General features: G+C 39.0%; 1 protein-coding gene across 12 annotated transcripts in view; it reads right to left on the reverse strand.

Moving 5' to 3' along the window:
• FOXP1 (forkhead box P1) overlaps positions 1 to 21,488 on the reverse strand; it is a 495,960-nt gene that overhangs the window by 287,933 nt on the left and 186,539 nt on the right. For 2 of the 12 annotated variants that reach the window (XM_077820971.1, XM_077820969.1), the window contains exons 1-2: positions 7,814 to 7,891; positions 7,682 to 7,716 (exon numbers count right to left, since the gene is read on the reverse strand). The exons of 9 other annotated variants lie outside the window; for them this stretch is intronic. The gene's annotated coding sequence lies outside the window, so the exon portion shown is untranslated. Of the gene's footprint in view, positions 1 to 4,816; positions 4,847 to 7,681; positions 7,717 to 7,813; positions 7,892 to 21,488 lie in introns of those variants that run through there. One more of the 12 variants, XM_077820972.1, reaches the window with a different exon arrangement.

Genomic DNA, 21,488 nt, shown 5'->3' on the forward strand with positions numbered 1-21,488 from the left:
GGCTGGAATCAAAGATGATTATTTCAGTTCTATTAGGGAATCACTCACTGACTGGGTATGTGATCTTGGGCTTAGGTCAACATTTTCCAAAAACACAAGTCTGAGCTGCCTGAGAACCCCAAAACTTTGACATGTAAATGATGGCCCCTATCTTGCAAACATTTATACATGTGAGTAACTTTATGTATGCAGGTAGTCTCATTGACTTTAAATGGCACTGCAGACATGAGTAAAGTTACTAACAAGTGTAAGTATTTGCAGGATTGGGATTTTAGTAGACATGATTGAAATGTTTGGCTTTAACCACTCTGCGTCTCAAGTTTATCCAACGGTGGGGTGGGGATAATGTAGGAAATGCCTATCTTTGCAATGCACTTGGAGATCTTTGGCTAAAAGACATTTTTACTGTAATTTGTTAAAGCAGGACTGTTTGGGGGAGCAGACTGCATTTTTTTTTTTAAATGACAGTGCTGGCAATGATTCTAAATGGATTAAGAGCCTGATCCAATGCATACTGACGTCAGTGGAAAGCCTTTCATTGATTTCAGTGGGACTTGGATCAGGTCCTGACTAGTCACACTGGCCCTGAGTCTGCTCTCACTGAAGACACAATAAGCTTTGCCATTGAGCTCACAGTAGGATGGCGCCCTAGTAGCTTGATCCTACAACCTTTACTCCCGCGGGTAGTTTCTTCAGGGGGACAAATCGTATCCGAAAGAGTGAGTTGTGTGAGTGCTGTAGGATGGGGCCCTAACTGTGAGTGATGATTGTAAAGCTATATTCAATCAATAATATAAATCAGACAATGAAATCGGGGGACCTGGGGAGGAAGATTATACTAATTAAACAGTAGTATCGTATAGTACTAGAGCATGTGTGGCATTGTACAGAAGCCAAAGTGTGATAACACAGGCCCACCTCCCACACACACTGGCTCCCTTGAGTAACTTTACAAAGGTGAGTAGTATCTCAATGAGACTTCTCACTTGCAAAATGTTGCTCACGGGCACAAGTGTTTGCAGGATTGGGGCCAACATCCCTGCCTCGAAGAGCCTACAAGGGATAAATATGATTAGAAACCAAAACCTCTGGGGAAAAACTCCATTTCAATACCTAGAAAGCAGGCTCTCTCTTTTTTTTTTTTTTTAGACAGTTTCAGAAATTTGATTTAGTATTTATTGATGGACTGATTTTTCTTAGTGACAACTTTAGTTTCACACCTGAATATATTAACTGAACATTTCTGTTTTAATTGTTTACTGCAAGGCTTCCTAGAAGCCCCGAAATATAAAAACCTCAGAACCACAATTAGAATTTTTTATTTTTTTTTAAATTGTGAGATCCAATAATGGAATAACAGACTATTTTTTCCTTCAAATCTAACCAAGTTATAGTTAAGTCTAGACAACCAGGCTGACATTTGCTTTCATTATATATTATCTTTGTGATTTTATTTTGTTTTGGAGTGTGTGGGGGAGCTTAGTTCGAAAAAAAGTAAGGGCTGCAAAGAAGCCAAAAATGAATTAATGTACTTTTATCTGCTATTTTGTTTATAGTTCAACTTTCTTTTTAATTTAGAGAATCTGATGTGCATAATGATTCTGCTAAACAATGACTAGTAGAGAGGTGCTCATAGGCCTTCATCAGAACCAGAGTTGAAGTTTGAGAACCTAAAAAATTTTAAAAACTGAATAACTTAAAGACTACCATATAGAAGTGCTTCCACAATAGTTATCAGGATTATGATTTTTTTATTGTGCGATATATATTGACTGTCATGAGATACTGTAGGCGCCATATTCTGACCCAGGTGTCATTATTACCTATTTGGAAAGTGAAATGTAGATGGAAAGCCAAAGGTGTAAGGCAGGGTGTGTTTATTTCACCTGGTCTTTGAAGAAGGGTAGATGGATTGTGCCACAGGCAAATGTATAGTGTTTGTATTTGCTGATGTGCTGATGGTTGGTGGAAGAAGTGAGCTGCTCGTATTGCACTTTGATTTTTAAGAATTTGCTGGCTGCTCAAAGCCCACATACGGGCACTTTTTATTTATTCTAAGTTGAAATAAAATAAATATCATGAGGATAAAGCTAAGCCCTGAAAATCTCCTCCATTTAAAATATTATTATTAAATTTCATTTCTATCACAATGCTGGAAAAGAAACACTCAGTTTTGGCCAACATCCCTAATCGCAGTTCATTTAAATTTTTTTTTTTTTTATCAACTATCATATACAAGTACAGCTAACAGGCAAGTTAAGTACACATTGCTTACAGTACAAAATTTGAACTATGGTCATAAGTCTAGCATCTTTCACTGATAGACTGGTTATTTGACTCATATAAATTACTTAGCATAAAAGAGAGCTACTAGCCCTTGTTGGATTCTTCTGACTTAAAGACCATAACATGTTCCCAGAAAGTATCAAACCTGTCAAATGTCCAATCAAATGATAAGAGAACATCTTACAGAACGTTAAGAAAGCAAAATAATCAAATCTTACAGTGCATTTTAGCCTTGCAACGTCTTCACGGTTTCTTAAAATGACTTTCCATACATTAGTTAATGCCAGTCTTAACCATTTTGAGGCTGTGTTATAATTCTCATCTTGAAACTTGACCTCACATATAACTGAAGTAGTAATATGAAAGATTCCTCCCCAACCACTGTGGATCAGCCACTGAATCTGTATCTTACAGTGTTACTCTGGCACCATTTAAAGACAAAAAAAAGTGTTACTTTCAGTACCCACAACTGTGAAGTCTACCTTTCAAAACTACACATTTAGGGAATTCTGAACACACTTCCACAACCCACTAGTGCGTAGTGCACTCCTTTTGCGACTTGTGTGCTATTATTTTATTTACTCATTTTTGGTTTAACAGAAACTAACCTTCTAGCTTTCTTGGCTTCAAACGTAATATACATATCCCCATTTGACAAATGCTCCATTGCATGATATTTTACTCTTCACAGTGCCCATTCTTTTGAACCGTCTGTGCTAGTATCTTTCAGATTCTTGTGAACTTAAATTTTGAATCTCTTTTCATGTGAGACAGATAGCACTAGTCTAAACTGTTCTCCCTCCCTGCCTCTCTCTCTCTCTCTCTCTCATACGAAAAAGTCTTCAGCCTGCCAAAAAACCAGCAATGCAGAAGCCTGCCCATCTTTACAGGGGAAAAAAAGCTACTCTCTCTTACCTTATAACAAAGTGATATCCTTGGTCATGGTCATGTGAAAATATTTTTGAGGTATCCTTTAACAGCCTTTAAATATTGAAGCCGAAAAACAATATTTGCTGTTTTACCTTTGAAGCTTTAACAAAAGCTTTGTTTTAGCATTTACCTTAGTGTGCAATAAGAGTTAATAATCAAATCCATCCCAACCCCCACAAATGTTAAACAAAAAGATAAAAGAAATGCAAATAGCTATTGTCATGGAAAGTTAAAGTACCTGTCTGTATTTTTAAGTGAAAACTATTATCTCTATCAATCAAAATTTAAGAATACAATAGCGCTAATCACACAAGGTGCTTTGACTGAGGTACTTTTCCTCATAAAAAGTTTTGTTTTTTTTTAAACCAGAGTATAAAAGTAATATACTTACAATTAGATATGGTATTTGTAATTTTGTTATTGAAAACCCTCACCAGTCTTATTGTTAACAAATGCTTAGGAGTCTATAGGCTGATTTGCACGCAAGAAGACCCAAGTCCCTACATATTTTAATATGATTGATGAAATTTTATTCAGATGCTCACACTTTCCAACATGTGGTGGAACAGCACACTCTTCTGTTTGAGACGAGTTACTCAAATGAAGGAAATAGTTAATTGGTAACCAAAACTGCTACTGGCCTTGATACACATTTTCCACATTTCTCCAAATACTCTATGTATTACAACACTCTGCTTTGAAGATGTGCCCTTTGTCATTTTTTTCTGTGTTTTTGGTATAAATTCTCTCTCATTTGACTCTGAAAAGGAAGCTGAATTTCTATTACTATTAAAGCATGCACTGTATATACAGTAGAATGTACTGTACAAGCACACTGCACGGATTTGCTAGAAAGTCATTTTTAAAAGTAATTTGTTCAGACTGAATCAGAAACTGAGCTGTAGAGTTAATAAGTACGAGAGCAAGTGACAGTAATTACATCTATATTAAAAGAGCTGGAGATTAAAATGCCTATAGTAAACAGTTAACCTAGAGTGCCATTATGCAAACTCTGTTCTCATGGAGGGATGTCTCCCACACTGAGCAGCAATAGGACTGTCATTTTTTCCCCCCGCAATATCAGGTTCCCTACTCTATAGTCCTGGTACTCTGCATCATGGCTAACATCTCTAGTGTGCTATTAATATCAATGAAGAGACTATTCAATTTCCACAAAGAAAAACCTTCCTATTACAGCACAGACATTCTGGTGAGGACCCTTGCTTGGGAGACAATAAAGACAAGAGTTTCTTGCTGCTTTTACAGTTCTGTGTTGCACATTGTTTGAAAGCTTTCGGCAAACAATGGAAGCATTATCTTCAGGATAGTTACAAAACAGGATTCGTTAGTACAAAGAATAAAGCTGAACTCATTTCCCCTGCTCCCCCCCTTCAAAATAACCTGTCTATTGCAATACAGTATTTAGCTCTAAGCTCAAAGGTATACTCCAGAAGCACCTGTATTCTTGATCTAATTCACTACCTCAGCTGACCAGGACTGCTTTAAGGAGGACTGGACAATAAATAATATCAAGCATTTTGTGCATTTATAAAGGGGAAGAGAAACAAAAGTAACATATTTTAATGAAATACGAACTTACCCATTAATGAGGAGGAGCAAGGCTTTGAGCTGTACAATAATTCCCAACCAACTGCAGAAAGTTGTGAGTTTGAAAACACGAAAGCACTTTAACTATCCAGGCTTTCTGTGCTTCAATACTGGCTGCAGTGTAAGGAAGCAGGACTGAAGGTATGTGGTCTAAACACAACAAAAGCCACTGCCTTACTCTAGATTAAATATGCAGGAAGAGGCCCCTTTGCATAAACACAAACACTCAGCAAATGAGTAACTGGCTCAAATCAGACGCCTGCTGTGCATTCTACCTGTCCTGATCTCTGACAAGCTACACAGCCTGTTTAAGGGGATAGTAGCTAAAAAAGCACACAGCTAAAGTCTGTGCTCACACAATACTAAATAGTAACAGCAATAATCAATATGAATCATATTAATTTCTAATCTGGGAACTGTTCTGGCAAAATAAAATTAAATAAAATAAATAAATCATTTGTCAGCCATACATTGGCTTTACCACATACCCCACCAAACCAGAAACAGACCAAACCACCACCTGAAAATTCATTTTCACTCCTAATAAAAATTCATTAGAATTCCAGTCCATTCTTTTCCTAAAAGGGGACTTAACAGGGAACAGTCACTGTTGAGTTAGAATATAAAATCTGAATTTCTACGATTTGTGCTGTCCCTCTATTTTCTTTTTTGTACATAAAAACACATTTCACATACAAAGTATAGTTTTAATTACTGTAAGTTTAATACATTCCTATTTTACTGGTTATGTGGGGGAAAGGAAGAAATTTCTGAAGATTTTTTTTAAAAATGTCATTTCTAAAATAGTCCTCATAAAAGTATCTCAAAAATATATTTACTTCCAAAAACAACTACAATTACCAAAGACCATGTTTCCCACCAAACACCCCATAGCATTTATTATTGCAATTAAATATACATAACATAATGCCACAGTGTATTCTCGTTTCCAGAGAAAATAAATATGTTCTAGTCGCATTCATCCTTACACCCCAACAACAGAATCAGAAAGCAAAAATTTTAAGCAATTGTAATTCACTAGTGTCCCTTCTTAATTTAAGGAGTCAAATCACATTGACCTTTTATTGTAAGTCCTAGCTACATGTTGGCTTTAGTAATTTAATTATTTTTAATAACTTGCAGTATTAAACGATTGCTACTGAAACATAAATAAGATTATACTCCCCTGCCTTCTTTTCTAATGCTACAGCCTACAGTGTGATATGTTCTGTACACTACTGCCCTATGTTCCGTACCTAAATTGCATTCTGAAAGATCACTTACACACACAAAAAAAGAGGATTTGGGCTTAAAAAGAGGCACCATATATTCGCTTGGATTCCAAAGCATGCAGCACAGCTGATTTGGTAGGATATTGGATTCCACTAATGATTCTAGTGAGGAACAAGCACTTTTCATTTGACTAACCTATTTTATTACCCTTCCTTGCACTCCTGTAGCATGAGGGGAGGAGGGAAGAGACAGTTTTTACTTTCCCTTGCATAAATTCACAATCAGAGCAAAAAGAAAAATAAAATTGCTATCATGAGCCAGTAAAACCTAACAGGATAAAAAATCCTCCATGAAGGGATCCCACAAGAAATTTTAGAACCCCTATATTTATTCACTATTATTGCATTGAAATGACCTTCCAAATAAGGTGTTAGGTAATACGGTTCACATAGACGATAGTGATCTAACCTTGATGCAAATAAACCATAGAACAAAATTTAATCAGTATATCACTGTGTAAAAGCCTTTGTCCATCCCAATGGAGCTTCTAATGACTGTTTTGGCAGTTCTGGCTGGTAGTTATGCCTCCCTACTCATATATATCTCATACTGGTTGAGCAGGCTAATGGAACTGCTGTTAGTGGAATCCAATATTAATGCTCTGTATCGTGCAAAACTAGATGCAACTGAATATATTATACAATTATAGGTAGTATCTAATTTCATAAGTATTAGATACTGGACTCTAAATTAATATTTTAATAAGAAAAGTGAAATAAATACCACATTTCAGGTAAGGTGTCTATATATTCTGGATCTGCCAGTCTTCCTGCTGTAAGACTGCTCTATACTGAAGCAAACAGAAAAGACATAGGACTCTGACAAAAATATGCAGGCAAGCTTTAGATGCTGAGTGACACATACTGATGCCCAGAGTCAAAGATGTCATCTTCATGCAAGCTCCACTAACTATAAGCTTGAGAGAAAATGAAGCCCAAAAAAAAAAAAAAAAAAAAAAAAAAAGTGTGGGGTGGAGAGAATGGAGTAAGACCTCCAGAAAATAAACAGGGTGTACAGTTTCAAAGGCTACAGACACAGACATTTCATTGTTCAAGCCAATTATCAGTGGAAAATAATAACAACAGATGGATTCAGAGTCACTGACTTTTCATATGCACTTCATCTCTGCACAACAGATGATGAAATGCGAGAGCTATCTCAAAAAGGCAAAACATCTTTCAGTAAAAGAACTCTATACTCCAGATGGGGACCTTCTAAGGCAGCTGATTATCTTCTTATAATGTTGTAAGATAGACTTACTAAAACATTTCAAGAACTGATCAGATAGGATGAGTACAATGGCATCATTATTAGAAGTAGTCACTTCAGACTTGTGACTAAAAACAGACAGAAATTTCAATACGGTTAGAATTGTACATTTCTTGTTTTCACATCAAATACTCTTGGTTCCAAATAAAGGGCCTGATCCCATAGTTTCCAGGCCGGGAAGGAATTCAATGGGACTTCTGCCTGAGTAGACTAGTGCAGGATTGGGCCCACCACTCGGGAGTCATTTTTATTTTTTGCTGTACACAATCTCCTCAAAAACACAGGTACTACTCACGTGAATACGGTGGACTTCTACCAGTGTGCTCCTCACTCACAGAAAAGAAGAGATTAAGAATATTTACAATTATTTTGATAGTTTCCAATGTAACTGATAAAAATATAGGGACCTGATTCTTTGCCTACATACCTACAGTGAAGTAAATCAGGAATAAACCCAACCAAGTCAATGGAGTTGCACTGGCATATAACCGGTGTGACAGAAGCATCAGGCCTCTACATTGTAAATCTTACTTAAGAAAACTCTTAAAACAACTCATCTTTTATGGGAAATAAAGCATAATTTGCTTTCAAAGGGAAATAACAAATATATGTAAATTTTGGTGGTTCCGGTGATAAGCAGTTCCAACAAATGTCACATAAACATCCAGTTAAGAACCACCTACCTATCATAACCATCTCCCACTCAACCTGAATACCACAAAGTAAGTGTTTTTGATAACATGAATCAGGTACACCACAATTTCAAAACCTAAAATAAGTAATGGAAACATTAGCTCATTAATCTTTAAGACAACATTTCTTTATTGCAAGAACACTACATAACTAGTATATTAAAAAAAATTAGTTTGCCATTTTTGCAGTTCATTCTCCAAAACACACAAGGAAAATTTAAAAAATGACACTTCTTAAAAGCAATATTCTAACGGGCGGTTGGTGCAGAACACACACACAAAACCTGCCCTAATTACTAACTTATTTCAGAAGTCAAAAACTACTTTTAAGCACAATTCTGTTGACTCAACAAACTTAAAGGAGGGAAAGGAAGTGAAAAAGCACAGTATTCCTGCATCTTTGCAATGCACTTTGTCAAAAGTAAATTCAGAGGGGAACACACAAGCACAGAGAAAATTTTGCCCAAGGCAAAATTCTGCAACTGCTTTAAGAAGCAAACAAGTACACAAAAGATGTGTAATACAACCATCTGGCTCTTCTCATGCTATATCAATAATCCCCAAAGTTTATCCCCACCTCCTTAACCAGCCCACACTGATGCCACAAAACCAAATGGCATCACTTATGCTTCCTGCCCATCACATTTTAAAATAGTATTTAAATATGTCTACAGTACATTTTTGCATTTAATCAATTTCCTAAAGAAAAAAAAATTTAGCATCTCACATTATTAGTTCTGCTTTTTCTACTTATTGGGAGCTGCAAAACCACCAAGAAAGTCCTTGTGGTAAAGGCACTCTCATATCAACACACTGTGTCAGGTATCTGGATAACGTACTGGTCAAAATTTCAATCTCACCGCTTCTCTTGTTTTGTGTCACAGAGTGAAAATTGAGAGGGTGAAGAAGGTTGTGCCCAACAAAATCACCTGCTCAAGAAATATGGGTATGTTGGATCTGATTTTGGATTGGATTCTGGATTGTCTCTCCAAATGGGATGTGAGAGAAGAAATGTGGGGAAAGGAAACTAAATATTATTCACATTTTTCCATTTAGGATTTCAAATATTTGCACCAATTATTTTAAACTGCCCACAATCGAGGAACTGCTGTATGCCACTGCAAAATTTAATATTTACCTGTAGGGTCATGAGGCGAGAAGATTGGAACACCACAGTACAAGGTTTTCCCCTCCTAATGGGCGGGCAAAGGCACATCTTACATTACTTACTAGATAGGATGGATCCCAGAAGGCAGCACTAGAGCATGTGCACAGCACTGGGTAAAGTTATCCTCTCATGACAGTAAAGGTAGAAAATGAGTTAAAAAAAATGTATAGCACCACAAGCTCATAAAGGAGGATTCCTCTCTGACTGTACTCTCCCTATGTTATGCTTATTATCCTGTCCCACACATCTGGTACAGGCCACCAACATGCTGCACTCTTTCACCGATGACATTCATATCATGTATTACGAAGCCTCCTCTTACACAATTTGCCACAATATAGGAAAAGGTTGTATGTTCTCGCAAACATGGCCCCCTGGCAACACACAGTCGCTCACACACTCCCATTTGCCAGCCTCCTCTGTCCATCCTCACAAAGCACTGATCTTTCTGCACACAACACAACATGCCCAGCTAAAATCCACTTCAGTAAAAGAATGGTTTTAGCCTGGCTGGTGTGGTTTCAACTGTATATTCAGTATCTCCTGAATCTACCAGGGAAGAGGGATAGCAGCATGCAAAAGTTTGATAGCTGGAACAAGTGCTTTGGTGCCCAAACAAGCCCTGTCATGAATACAAGCAACAGCCATCTCTCCTAAACATGACCCCTGAGAGGCTTCTAGCACCCTCACTGAGGAGCATGGGAGACGAAGGCATTCAGCAATTTACAAGAGGAATTCAGTGTCTCTCAGGCTCAGGTCTGCTAAGAAGAGGACATGGATGGAGGTAGAATCAGTACACACTGCATTTCAGAGGCACGGTTGCTGCACGGCATCATTTATGCTGTTTAAGCATGCCCCCCTTATCCGAAGGTAGGTTTTGGGCCCTACGTGTTTAACTGAAAGAACAGTTCACTTTTGTTTGGGGTTTATTGTGTTCTTTAGGGAAAAATCACCAGTGTAACCATAATGATTCATACTGTGAAAGCTTGACATAAAAATGGTACCAAAAACAATTCTTCAAAGATATTTACAGAACACCAGTCACCGCAGTATTGAGGTGCTGACTCAAAGCTCTTATTTTTAATTGACTATCTTTCTATAATGACATATCCAAGTCAAAATTCTGTTCTCTGTTAAAAATGCTGCTCTAAACCAAATAAAATGTGCTTTCTGAGGGAAAAAAAACAACCACCACCACCAAGAATACACCACTTCTCTGCTTCCTGACAGTCCTGACTCAGGCAAAATGCCGTATGGAGCATATACAACAGAGGCAACATTTGACCCTGTAGCAATAGACTTCCTATCCATAGTTTTCAATTTTCAGAGAGTGACTACTGACTGAAATAAGCTTAGCACAGCTCTCGAAGACTCAGCCAGAGGGAGGCTCCCTCTAAATTAATCTAGTATAGCTGATGCCCATAGACCACAAGAAGTCTCTGGTTTGAGTAACAAGTGTGGTTATCTGCAGGACACACACAGCGAATCCAGCCACCGGATGGGGGACTGCACTAATTGCTTAAGTCTGCTCTAGTGTCTGGCCATCAGTTGGCCGGCACAAACACATGGCTGCCTACCAGGCCTAGGTTAGCACAGCTGGAGCCAGATGACTAACTATTAAAGATATTCTTCCAGTGGCAGCATCTGGCTCCCTGGAATGCTCCACGTACAGTTGAGCTGGTTGTTTCAGAGGCGTCTCTCTAGCTCTGTGTTGCAAAGCGGTTAGGCTGCTGTGGAGCTGCACGGACTGTTTTGTCCTCCTTTTAAAGGTGAAGCAAAAAGCTTTTCACCTGCCAAGACAGAGGTTTTGGTTTCTGATTTCATGTGCAACTGTTGATGACACTACTGACACCTAACGCAGAGCAAGAAATCCAGCTGCTTCGGTATAAGAGCAGTCATTGTTCAGTGGAGGAGAAACACAAACCCTAAGCACTCATGACCTTGGTACGGAGGCAAATGGGATTATTTTCTTTGGAAATAAATATATTTTTATTGGTTAAGCCTGTACCTATATTCGGGCTATCAATCTGGGATCATGAACGCTTAATTTTTTTTTAAATCCTTTTCAGTTTGATTTTAATACGAGATGTCTCTGACTTGACTGTACAACTTCTTTGTAAGAATTAATAACAGTCTTCCACAAACCTAGGGCTGGGTGAATGGCTCAGTGAACTTAATCCACACCTGGTCTATGTAAAAATGGGCTCATATTTTCCAAACAGAAATAAACCCCCTTTATATGAACCAGGTTTGGATCCAACTGCTAAACCATTCCCACATTCTACACAGGCATTTGCTATGATTAAGGAAAGAGGTAGTGCTTAGTGGGTGCACAAGGATGTCTGCAGACACAACAGCTCCTTCCTGAGGGCCAGTCACATCTGACGAACAATTCTAAAACAATTAAACCCTGTGGGACAATTCTACCCTAAATGATACTTGCTGCAAATGCAGAATAACTGCCATTTTACGTACAGCACTGTGTAGCAGAGAAGAATATGGCCTGGTCTCTTTTCTCTTCCCAAGGAAACCTAAGCCTGTAACGCAAAATGACTGAGAACTACATGCTGCCCATGCCAAAATACAATAATAATGTATGCAAAGATTAAATTAGAGGAATACGAAGTCTAACTAAAACATCATAATACCTTGAAATAACGCTTTAAGTTCAATTCCTGCGCATTTTTCGAAACCACCGAAACATAATGAAGTTTTACTTTAAACACAGCATTTATAACTCATGTCAGGCTCTTCAAGTAACTTGGACCACAAGCTAGGAAAATGTACATTCTTGTACATTTGCACAGCTTACAAACTGAGCAGCATATACTGCCTTCCATCCACAGACAGAACTCCCATTGGCACAGACAAAGGTTCTGTGCATGGATCAAAGACAATACCTGTGACTAAGAATATTAAATTTTTTAAAATAAATTGGCAAAAAATTAGAACTCAACGGCTAATTTATTTTTGTTGCCTTCACGGCACTTTTTCTACCTTCTCCCATTTATTTCACAAGTGCTCCACTAGAAACCTTTGCGGCAAGGATTATGTCATACTGTCACAAGATCAGGTGTGAAGTATGGTATGAATAAATATATATCCACAACCACATTTAATTTTCAGTGGTTGGGCATCAAGGGACAAAGACGTTTTTATGCAGAAGTATTAACCAAGAGTTTAATTTTAAATGGTCTGGATTTAAAAAAGCAGTAACTACATACAGTACGGGCATAAAAGCAACAAAAACTCCCTTTCTCCCCTCCCCTTTCGGAAAAAGCAATTCGGAGTATTAAAAATTACTGCTCTTTACATTAAAAATACAGGGTGCTTGAGTATTTCTTCTTTTAAGCCACTGATACCATGCAGGATAATTGTACTCTATGCATTGGTAATAAAAACTCTTCACTGAAAATAAACATATTTTACAGTAATCAGGAACGAACTATTTTGGTACCTTTTCACGAGTAGCCATTTACTTTGGCACTGAATTGCAGCATGGAGGAAAGAATACAGTATATGTGCTAACACAAGAAAAACTAGACTCTAGAATGAATATACAGTGAAAGACAAATTTAAAGCAGCCTTCTTGTGTTCTGACATAAGAATATAAAAATGACACGAGCAAGAAAAGATTAGTTTACATACTTTTCAATCACAGCTGCCGCTCAGAAACCACGATACCTTTAAAATGACATTCTAAGGAAACAGATACAGTGTGGCTGCAGCAATGGCTAGATATAGTTAACATGAAATTTAAAGGGGCACTTTTTATTTACATACTTCATACAGCCCTGAACTGCGGCACAGTTACAACGACAAGATTTTTAGCATGATTAATTTAGAAATAATCTACTCATAAAGAAGAGTGCACTGCAAAGGATTTTGCAGAGCAAATTTTTATCACCAGCCTTAGATGTCAAAACACAGTTTCAGGGACAGGGAAAGAGCAAGCCACATCTTCTTAGTTAATATTTAATTGGGTGCTAAAGATTCCTTATGCAGGACCTCTGCACCATCACTGACAGCCCCACAGTGTGTCCCTATCAATGCAAAGGATGCAGGCCCTGTCTGTATAAACCAAAACAACATTAAATTTAATCAAACCATTCAATTAATAAATCACTTGAGTGGTCTATGCAGCCCAAGTCCTATATAATTTCATAATTTTAAAAATATTTGCACTCTGCAACCACTGAGATTGGCTGCAAGGTTCCATAAGACACACTTAACACTTGAGTTGGAGAACAAATTTATTTAATAAATGCACAGCTAAGTGCAATAATACTGCACCACTCAAACTGCCAAATCACTTAGAGCATCTTGGGAGAAAAAGCAAATACACTTTCTCACGATTTAAATGTATGTCACTGCTATAGCTGGATCTTCAGGAAACCCACCTGATTTTCTGCATTTAACTGGTCACAGATTGCCGGTTGACCTAGCTATTCTGAAGGGCAACCAAAACAGGGGCTGGGGAGTCAAAATCACCAAGTCAAAGACACATATCCTTTGCCTTTTTGCAGTGCACTCAACTGATCTTCTTCCATTCTCTCCTTTGATCTGTGCCCCATTCCACTGCCCTTTCCCATTCTCCTCGCTGCCTCACTGTTCTTCCCTTTTTGAGACTCTCCAACTCTTCTTTCAATAAACCTCATTGCTCTCCTAACCCCAAGCCCACTCCGTTGGTCCAGTCCTCATGTCTGCACCTCTCTTCCCATCACACACTGTTCCATCATCCCATTTCCCCCCTGCCCAGTCTTTGGACATCATGTTGGGCATGGCAGTGGCAAAGAAGGCCCTTTTAAGTAGAGCAGGAGAGAGGAAAGGAGAACACCAGAAGAGAGACATTTCATCAGGCCCAGGAGAGCTCCAGTGATAGCAATGGAAGTTGCTTAGCTCCACTAAATAAAAGCCATGGGCAAACTGGTTTGCATCCATATTCCCTGATGTAGGATTCAGCCTCCTGATGAGAGTAAAATGGATACATCGGCAGGCCCCTGCATGTAAGAAAGTCATGCTAGCACCATGAGTGAGAGAGAGGCTGGATTATTTATGAACCTAATAGTGGCCTTAAATGAAGAGATAAGACAAACCCTCACCCAGCCTTTGGGCCCGAGTTGTGTGCACTAATATAGAGTTCATACTCATTCATGTGTGATGCAACTTTAAGATTCTTGGAGACTTTTTGGCACTAAAATTGAGCCATATTTTCTATAAACAAAAACAACAACAAAATCTGTATTTGCCCTGTCCTGGATTCAGGATAGTTCTTGGCGATAATTCTAATTTTTTTCCAGTGCAAAGTAATACAGGGAAGTTTTCATTATAATATTCTTCCTCAAGCCAATGGACGCACCTCTACATTCACCACCCTGACAAATAGTACAGCTCTTAAAAGTCTGTATATATTAGTTTTATGGACCTATTCTACTGCTTAAATCAGGTCTCATTAAAATTGCCATCTACACGAGTATGCCCTCTGGGAAATCTACATGCTAGAGCTACTCCAGTTCCATGGGCAGTGCTCAAAGGGGACTGCATATTGCAAAACAGTTGGAGGGGGAAAGAGGAGGAGAAACAGGAGGACTTCAGGATAGTGAACAAGTTACTCCTCATTCCCGTGTGAATTCAACCAGTACAGCTTTTGCTCATGTAGTGCAGAAGCACCCATGAAAAAATATGCTATGTCAAGACATTAGAAGGAAAAGTAGGTGTCCCTCAAAAGGCCAAATCTTGTTTCAAACGCCCATTTTATCATTGGAATGACAAGCTAATATGCAAACACTGCACCCGACCACCGTCACTAAGCACATGATCTGCACACTGGCCCTTCAGTTTAATTTTTAATAGTAAAAGTGCTTAAATCTTAGTATAAATTTATTAATGTTCAAATGAGTACAATTAAGAGCCATCATTTCATCTTTGTTTTCTTCTGTGTTAATGACCTGGAAGATCTCTGTCATTTGTATGAGCAAGGATTATTGCTAATATATTCAAAAACAGTTGTTTTGGCAAAGAAGTTAAAATATTTGATGATTAAATTTATAGTAAGGGGACTAATGAATAATATATCTTCTGATTTTTGTTCTGCTGAGATATATGTAATGACATATAAAACGTTCATTTATTATCACCACATCTCCAAGGAAGCAGACATGCCAAATTTCCGTGTGTGCGAGTGACACGGAGAGAGAGAGAGAGAGAGAGACTGACTGACTTATGGGGATTGTTTATTACACAGAATGTCCTCCAAATAGATAATCCTAAAATCCCAATTTACAAAGACATTTTTTAAAGCTAAATTCTTCAAAAATGGCTGTCCTGCTGGCTAAAATGAAAACGTTGACATTAAAATATCTAGGGGTATGGAGAGGTTTTCTGTTTTGTTTTACAAGTTTCTAACTCTGACAAATTAACTTCTGACTGCATCTAAATCTAGCAATGTTTCTTATTGACAAAAGCACTTGTAACCACCTTTACACCAAGTTCACGCAAGGAAAGTATTTACTATAAAAGGCATTAACTTTTATGTAACATCTGTGATCTTTGGGTGGGGAAGGGAAACTCCACATAAATGAAGCCTATGTACACCAAAAATCAGTCAGATTTTAACACTTACCCAGCCAAATGTAGTAATGTTTTTTTCTGGTGGTAGCAAGCTATATTTCTTTCATTTTTCAAAAATCAACCAAAACCACCAAAATATTCTCTTCAGCGTTGGCCTACTTTCTTCAAATAATAAGAACCTCTCTTATGGTCTAAACTTTAATATGCAACAGAAGAATCTGGCAAACATTAGCCAAATAAGCCCTAGCCAGCGTACACAAAGTAACGCGTTAGTCAGCTACTTTTAAGCATAATTGAAAAATTGATCTTCATCCTCCAACCTACAAAAGCCCTATATTATTGTACACATTTTGGGGCATGTCTATGCAGAAGAGGGGATGTGCCTCTCTTCAGATCCTGTTCCCACTTCCCTGCTTTGCCAAAAATCTCCAGTTTTGAGTGTCAAATTTTCTGTCAGTTTGGAAACTGATCTCCCCCAAACTCCTCAGTCTGCAGACATCCCCCTGCCAAAAGGCGGAGATGGTAAAAATAAGCCATTGCAACTGGATTTCTTTTCACCAGAACGACATATGTCATCACTCTAGATTTTTCTCAAGCCAAACAAAGGACCACGACACACCACCAAAGGCAAGTGACACCATCCTGAGGCTTGCAGAACTGATTAGTTCAGATACAACCCAACTTGGAGCAGCATCAATGCAGTGCCTGTATGAAAAATGCTGAATCTCAAGTTTTAACTCCAGGACCCAAAAAAAAAAAAAAAAAAAAAAAGTGAGACGATCTGGAGAAGATGTGCGAATCGGAGAGCAGGAGTCAGCATGGGCAAAGTCATGTGCTAAATGGGAGTGAAGGACAAAGCACTTACATTACAATGCCCAAACTTTAGAAAACCTATCTGGTGCTAACAATTTCCATATTCTGCATAACGATGAGGAAGATTCTTAATCATCTACCTCACGAGTGGATTCCAAAAGTCCTAGAGCTAAACTCAATGAATGATTCCATTAGTGGAAAGACCGTGTGAAATGACATTGAGAAACAGCTAATACCACAACGGGGAAACAATCACTCATTAATTCAATTTTTACACCTTAGAGACCAAAGGAACAGGAGATAAGGATAGCTGACCCTTTATGTCAGCATGTTATTTTTTCTCCTGATGTAGGTCCCATCACACAGGTAAAAAAAAAAAAAGACAGCCTTTATCCCACCAATATAAGATTCCCAAGGGGAGAACACTGAAGTCTCTCTCCTGTACCCATCACCAAACCAAAGGTACATCTCTTTTCTGGGATGTGAGGCAGCAGAAAGGTTAAGGTAAAATCAGTAAGAATAAGAAAAAGCTTGAAATGACACACTGCAGCTAGCAAAGGTGCTTTGTAACATCTGTATCAGTCTGATACTGCCCATGTTTGTGCTTTCCAACTTTGACTGGCCCACTGTATCACATCAAAGTATTATTTTATTTAACCAGCCAGACTCTGGTTCCCAACTTGTGATTCTGCTCTCCAGTTTGTCTCCTGCTTCTGACCTCCCCGATATCTGACCAATCCAACTCTTGACTCTTGTCTTATGACTGCAGACTCTGGCTCCAACTACTAGGTCTGTCTGCCCACAATCTGGCCGTGACACTGTTTCCTGCCCCTTATCCAGGAGATGGAAGCATGGAGAGAGGGAGAGAGAGAGAGAGAGAAATCACCCAACCATGAGGCTTCTTTGCCCCCTGCCCAGATCAGAAGAAATTGAGAGGAAAACAGTTTATTTTCTTCCTTGCAGTTTGGCCCTTCTGCCACTCAAGCCTCTCTTGTAGGGAGCTAGCTTCTTCCCACCTCTTGCTGTGACTCCACTTAGTACAGGACAGTGACAGGTCAGAGACGGTAGCTCTGAGGGATGCATAAGGAGTGCCACTGATCAAGGAACTGCTGATGAGTTTCATACTCCACACTTGTGCAGTGGAGAGAGCATACCTATAACTTGGGGCATGCACTAAGAGGATTTGGGGAAGGGGTCAGGCTGACAGTAAAATTGTAAAACCAAGCCCACCCCCTCAATTCCCTCACACACACAATTCCAAGTCAGCCCAAGAGATGTTCTTGTGATACAGAATAAGAAATAGAAGTAGGAGTGAGGAGAACAGCATCTGCTCAGTGGTACAAAAAACACATTTCCTTTTAAGAACGGTGTGAGTGCAACACCGCACCCTAGCATGGACTTTACTAGCTGTAAGCAAGTGGCCTATAGGAAACAGTTGCCCAATCAAGATCAGTATTATCCATCCCCGCAATTTAAAAATGTTTACCACCCTGAGTTTAGGAACACTAGCAAAGATTCTAAAGTTTCCCCAGCCTCTGCTAAAGACCAAGTAAGCTTTCAAATGTAAGCCTCACAAACCTCTGTTCTCCGTAAACCTGCTCAGTGTTTACCTGTGTCTGGATTTGATCCAAATATTCTGTACAGCTCTCTTTTACATTTTTGTTCTCTCTCGAAAGCTTTGGCAACTGAATCTATTATGATGTCAAAAGGTAGCTGACAACATAAAATGTATCCCGCTGAGTTGATGCGGCACACTGCTAAATTTACAACAACATAAGTATCATAAAAATTATAAGAACTGCAAATTAACCACTGTTTTTTTTAGTTCACTGACATAAATAGTAGTAAAGATCTGGATAACTTCCAGACATCTTTACAACTATTTAATTTGTCAAAATCTATCAAGTGTATTTCAACCACAAACCTGTCCTGTACAGCACATTCCCTTTCACATACTTATACTAGCATCAAAGGCAACAAAAATAAAGGTTGTATAATTACTGTACACCAACACTTTTCCATAGTGGTACGTTCGTTTTCCACATTGCCTCCTCATTATTTTTTGTTGAAATTGACACAGCCAGCAATGCTTGAAGACTATTTTTACATTTTGTTTTTATTTTCCATTCTTCACAGTATTGCCTTGAAAGTTCAGGAGGGAACATTTCTGTGTTTGCCAATTTGACCATATTTCTACCCTCACAGTGTTGCATGTTTCTCATGAAGCTCCCATCAGCAAACTTCTTGTTTACTTTACTGTTTGTGCACCACAGCACCAGACTCTGCGACTACAGATACTTCACAGTTGCTGCAAGGAAGCAGGTAGAGGTTGTGTGTGTGTCCCACAAAAATGGGACTATTGCTTTGTTTAGAGCGTGATTTATTTTATTTCATTTCTCCGTGTAGTTGTTTTTAAAGAGATATTTACAATTTAGAGTACATTTCTTTTATTTGCCATTGTAATATTAACCAACTTTAAGTCTCAGTGTACTTGACAGTGACTCTTTAATATACACAGTGTTCAAAGTTATTACTGTAGACATTACAGGGTCTTATTCATAAATGATTCATTTTAACTACAGTGGAGTCGCACCTTACGTGGTGGTTAGGTTCTAAAGTCAGTGCATAAAGCGAAAATCACGTATAGTCAAAATTACCCTTGAAAATCCCTTAAATCACCCTTAAAGTTGAGCATGCTGTATATGGTTTTGTGTATACTGTACAACCCTGTCCAGTAATATGTATAAATGTATAATGTATACAGTAATGTACAGTATATAATAAAGAGTACATATGCAAAATATAATTTTACAGTACAGTATTTTTAATTACAAGGGATAATTACAGGGGGTAACTACAGGGGGTCGTCAGGGCTTGATGTCAATCGAGGAGACCGAGAGCTTGGGTGACGGAGAGCGAGTCATAGACAAAGTGGTTGGCTCTAGTTCAGCTCGAGAAGTTGATCGTTTTTCCTTGAAAAACATGGTGTCGGCAACTGTCGCTGTTGTCTCTTGAGCTGCTCAAACATTTCTTGATATGGTCTCAAACCATCCACAATACTACGTGTGATTTTGAGGCTTCATTCCATAGAGGGATCATAGTCAGAAATTAAATCATTCAAGTGTTTCGCTGCTTGGAACACTTCACCAAATTTATGAAGATCCCAGCTTGCTGGCTCTTCCTGTTCGTCGTCATCATCATCTTCATCTTCTGTAAACGATTTTTATCAGTTCCTCTAACTCTTCGTTAGTCAATGTTTCTCTATGGTTCTCAATTAATTCTTCAATTTCTTCCTCAAGGATGTCGAAGAAGCCATCACCACCCACTTGCCTGGCCACCTGAACAATGCGTTTCACTTCTTTGTCAATGTTCGGGAAACCCTTAAAATCATTCACACATTCTTTCCATAGGTTTCACCAACATGCATGGACTGTTTCAGGCTTGATTGCATCCATTGCCTGTTTAATATAAGTGATGCAATCAGCAATGTTGAAGGACTTCCAACACTCCATCGCATTAAGATTGGGATTAGCATCCATAGCGCTACATATTCATGAGAACATAAGCCTCGTGTATGTGGCCTTGAAACAGCGAATCACACCTTGGTCGAGAGGTTGGAGGTTATATTGAGTGGGGGAGAAAGATTACTTCAATGTTGTTATGCACAAACCAGAGTGCTGCAGGGTGGCCAGAAGCATTGTCTACGATCAGCAACACTTTAAAGTCAAGTCCTTTCTCTTCGAGGTACCGCTTGACCTCCGGAATGAAACACTTGTGGAACCAATCCAGAAATAATGCTGTCGTCACCCAAGCCTTTTTATTTGATTGCCGGAACACAGGCAGGGGATTTTTGTTCTTGCCTTTTAGGGCACAGGGATTTGCCACCCTGTAGAGCAAGCCCGGCTTTATTAAATGCCCAGCTGCATTGCCACAAAACCACACAGTCACATGGTCTTAGCTGCTTTCAAGCCAGGGGCTTGTCTTTCTGATTTCGAAATGTAAGTGCAGTTGGGCTCCCCCCCCGCAGAGGAGCCCAGTCTCATCAGCATTAAAAACTTGTTCTGGAAGATAGCCCTTTTCTTCTATGATTTTCTGTAATTGTTCGGCGTAGGCTTTTGCTGCCTCTTCACTGGCAGATGCAGCTTCACCAGTAGTCTAAACGTTTCTGAGGTTGAAGCAGTTCCTAAAACTGTTAAGCCAACCTTGGCTGGCTTTGAATTCCTTCTCAGCAGAAGGCTGTCCCTCTTCGGTGGGAGGTTTGAACAGTGCGTAGAGGCTAAGAGCCTTTTCTCACAACGTGTTGCCATCGATAGGCACACGTTTACAGTTCATGTCTTCCAGCCATAAGTTTAATGCCTTTTCAGTCTTCACTAAAGTCTTATCATGCACCTGGCTCGTCACCTTAGCAGTTATTGGAGCACTTGATGCCACAGCTTGACGAATTTCTCTCTCTCAAATCTTGATGACACAGATGCTAGATTCGTTGCGGCCATATTTACGCGCCACACTGGAGACTGATATACCGTCTCTCAGTAAGTCCAACACAGCCAGTTTTCCCTCCAGCTTTGGAGCAGATCACTGTTTCTTTGGTTGAGCACCAGATGAAGTAGTTGGCTTGAGTTTAGGGGCCATGTTGTACGAAAAATATGTATCTTTAAACACTAGAATCACACTGAGAGCAGCGAGATGCTCACACTGTGAGAGGCACGCGGGAACCGAGACCGACGGAGGGAACAGCAGATTCACGTCTCCCATCTCACGCTCACTGACTGGAATGGTGGGCGGAATTGCCCGCACTATCTTTTTTTTTTTTTTTTTTTGCCAAGCACAAATAGTTGAATTCGCGTAAGTTAAATGCA

Source organism: Eretmochelys imbricata, chromosome 7 (genome assembly GCF_965152235.1).
Source record: "Eretmochelys imbricata isolate rEreImb1 chromosome 7, rEreImb1.hap1, whole genome shotgun sequence".
In the NCBI taxonomy this organism is placed as follows: domain Eukaryota; kingdom Metazoa; phylum Chordata; order Testudines; family Cheloniidae; genus Eretmochelys; species Eretmochelys imbricata.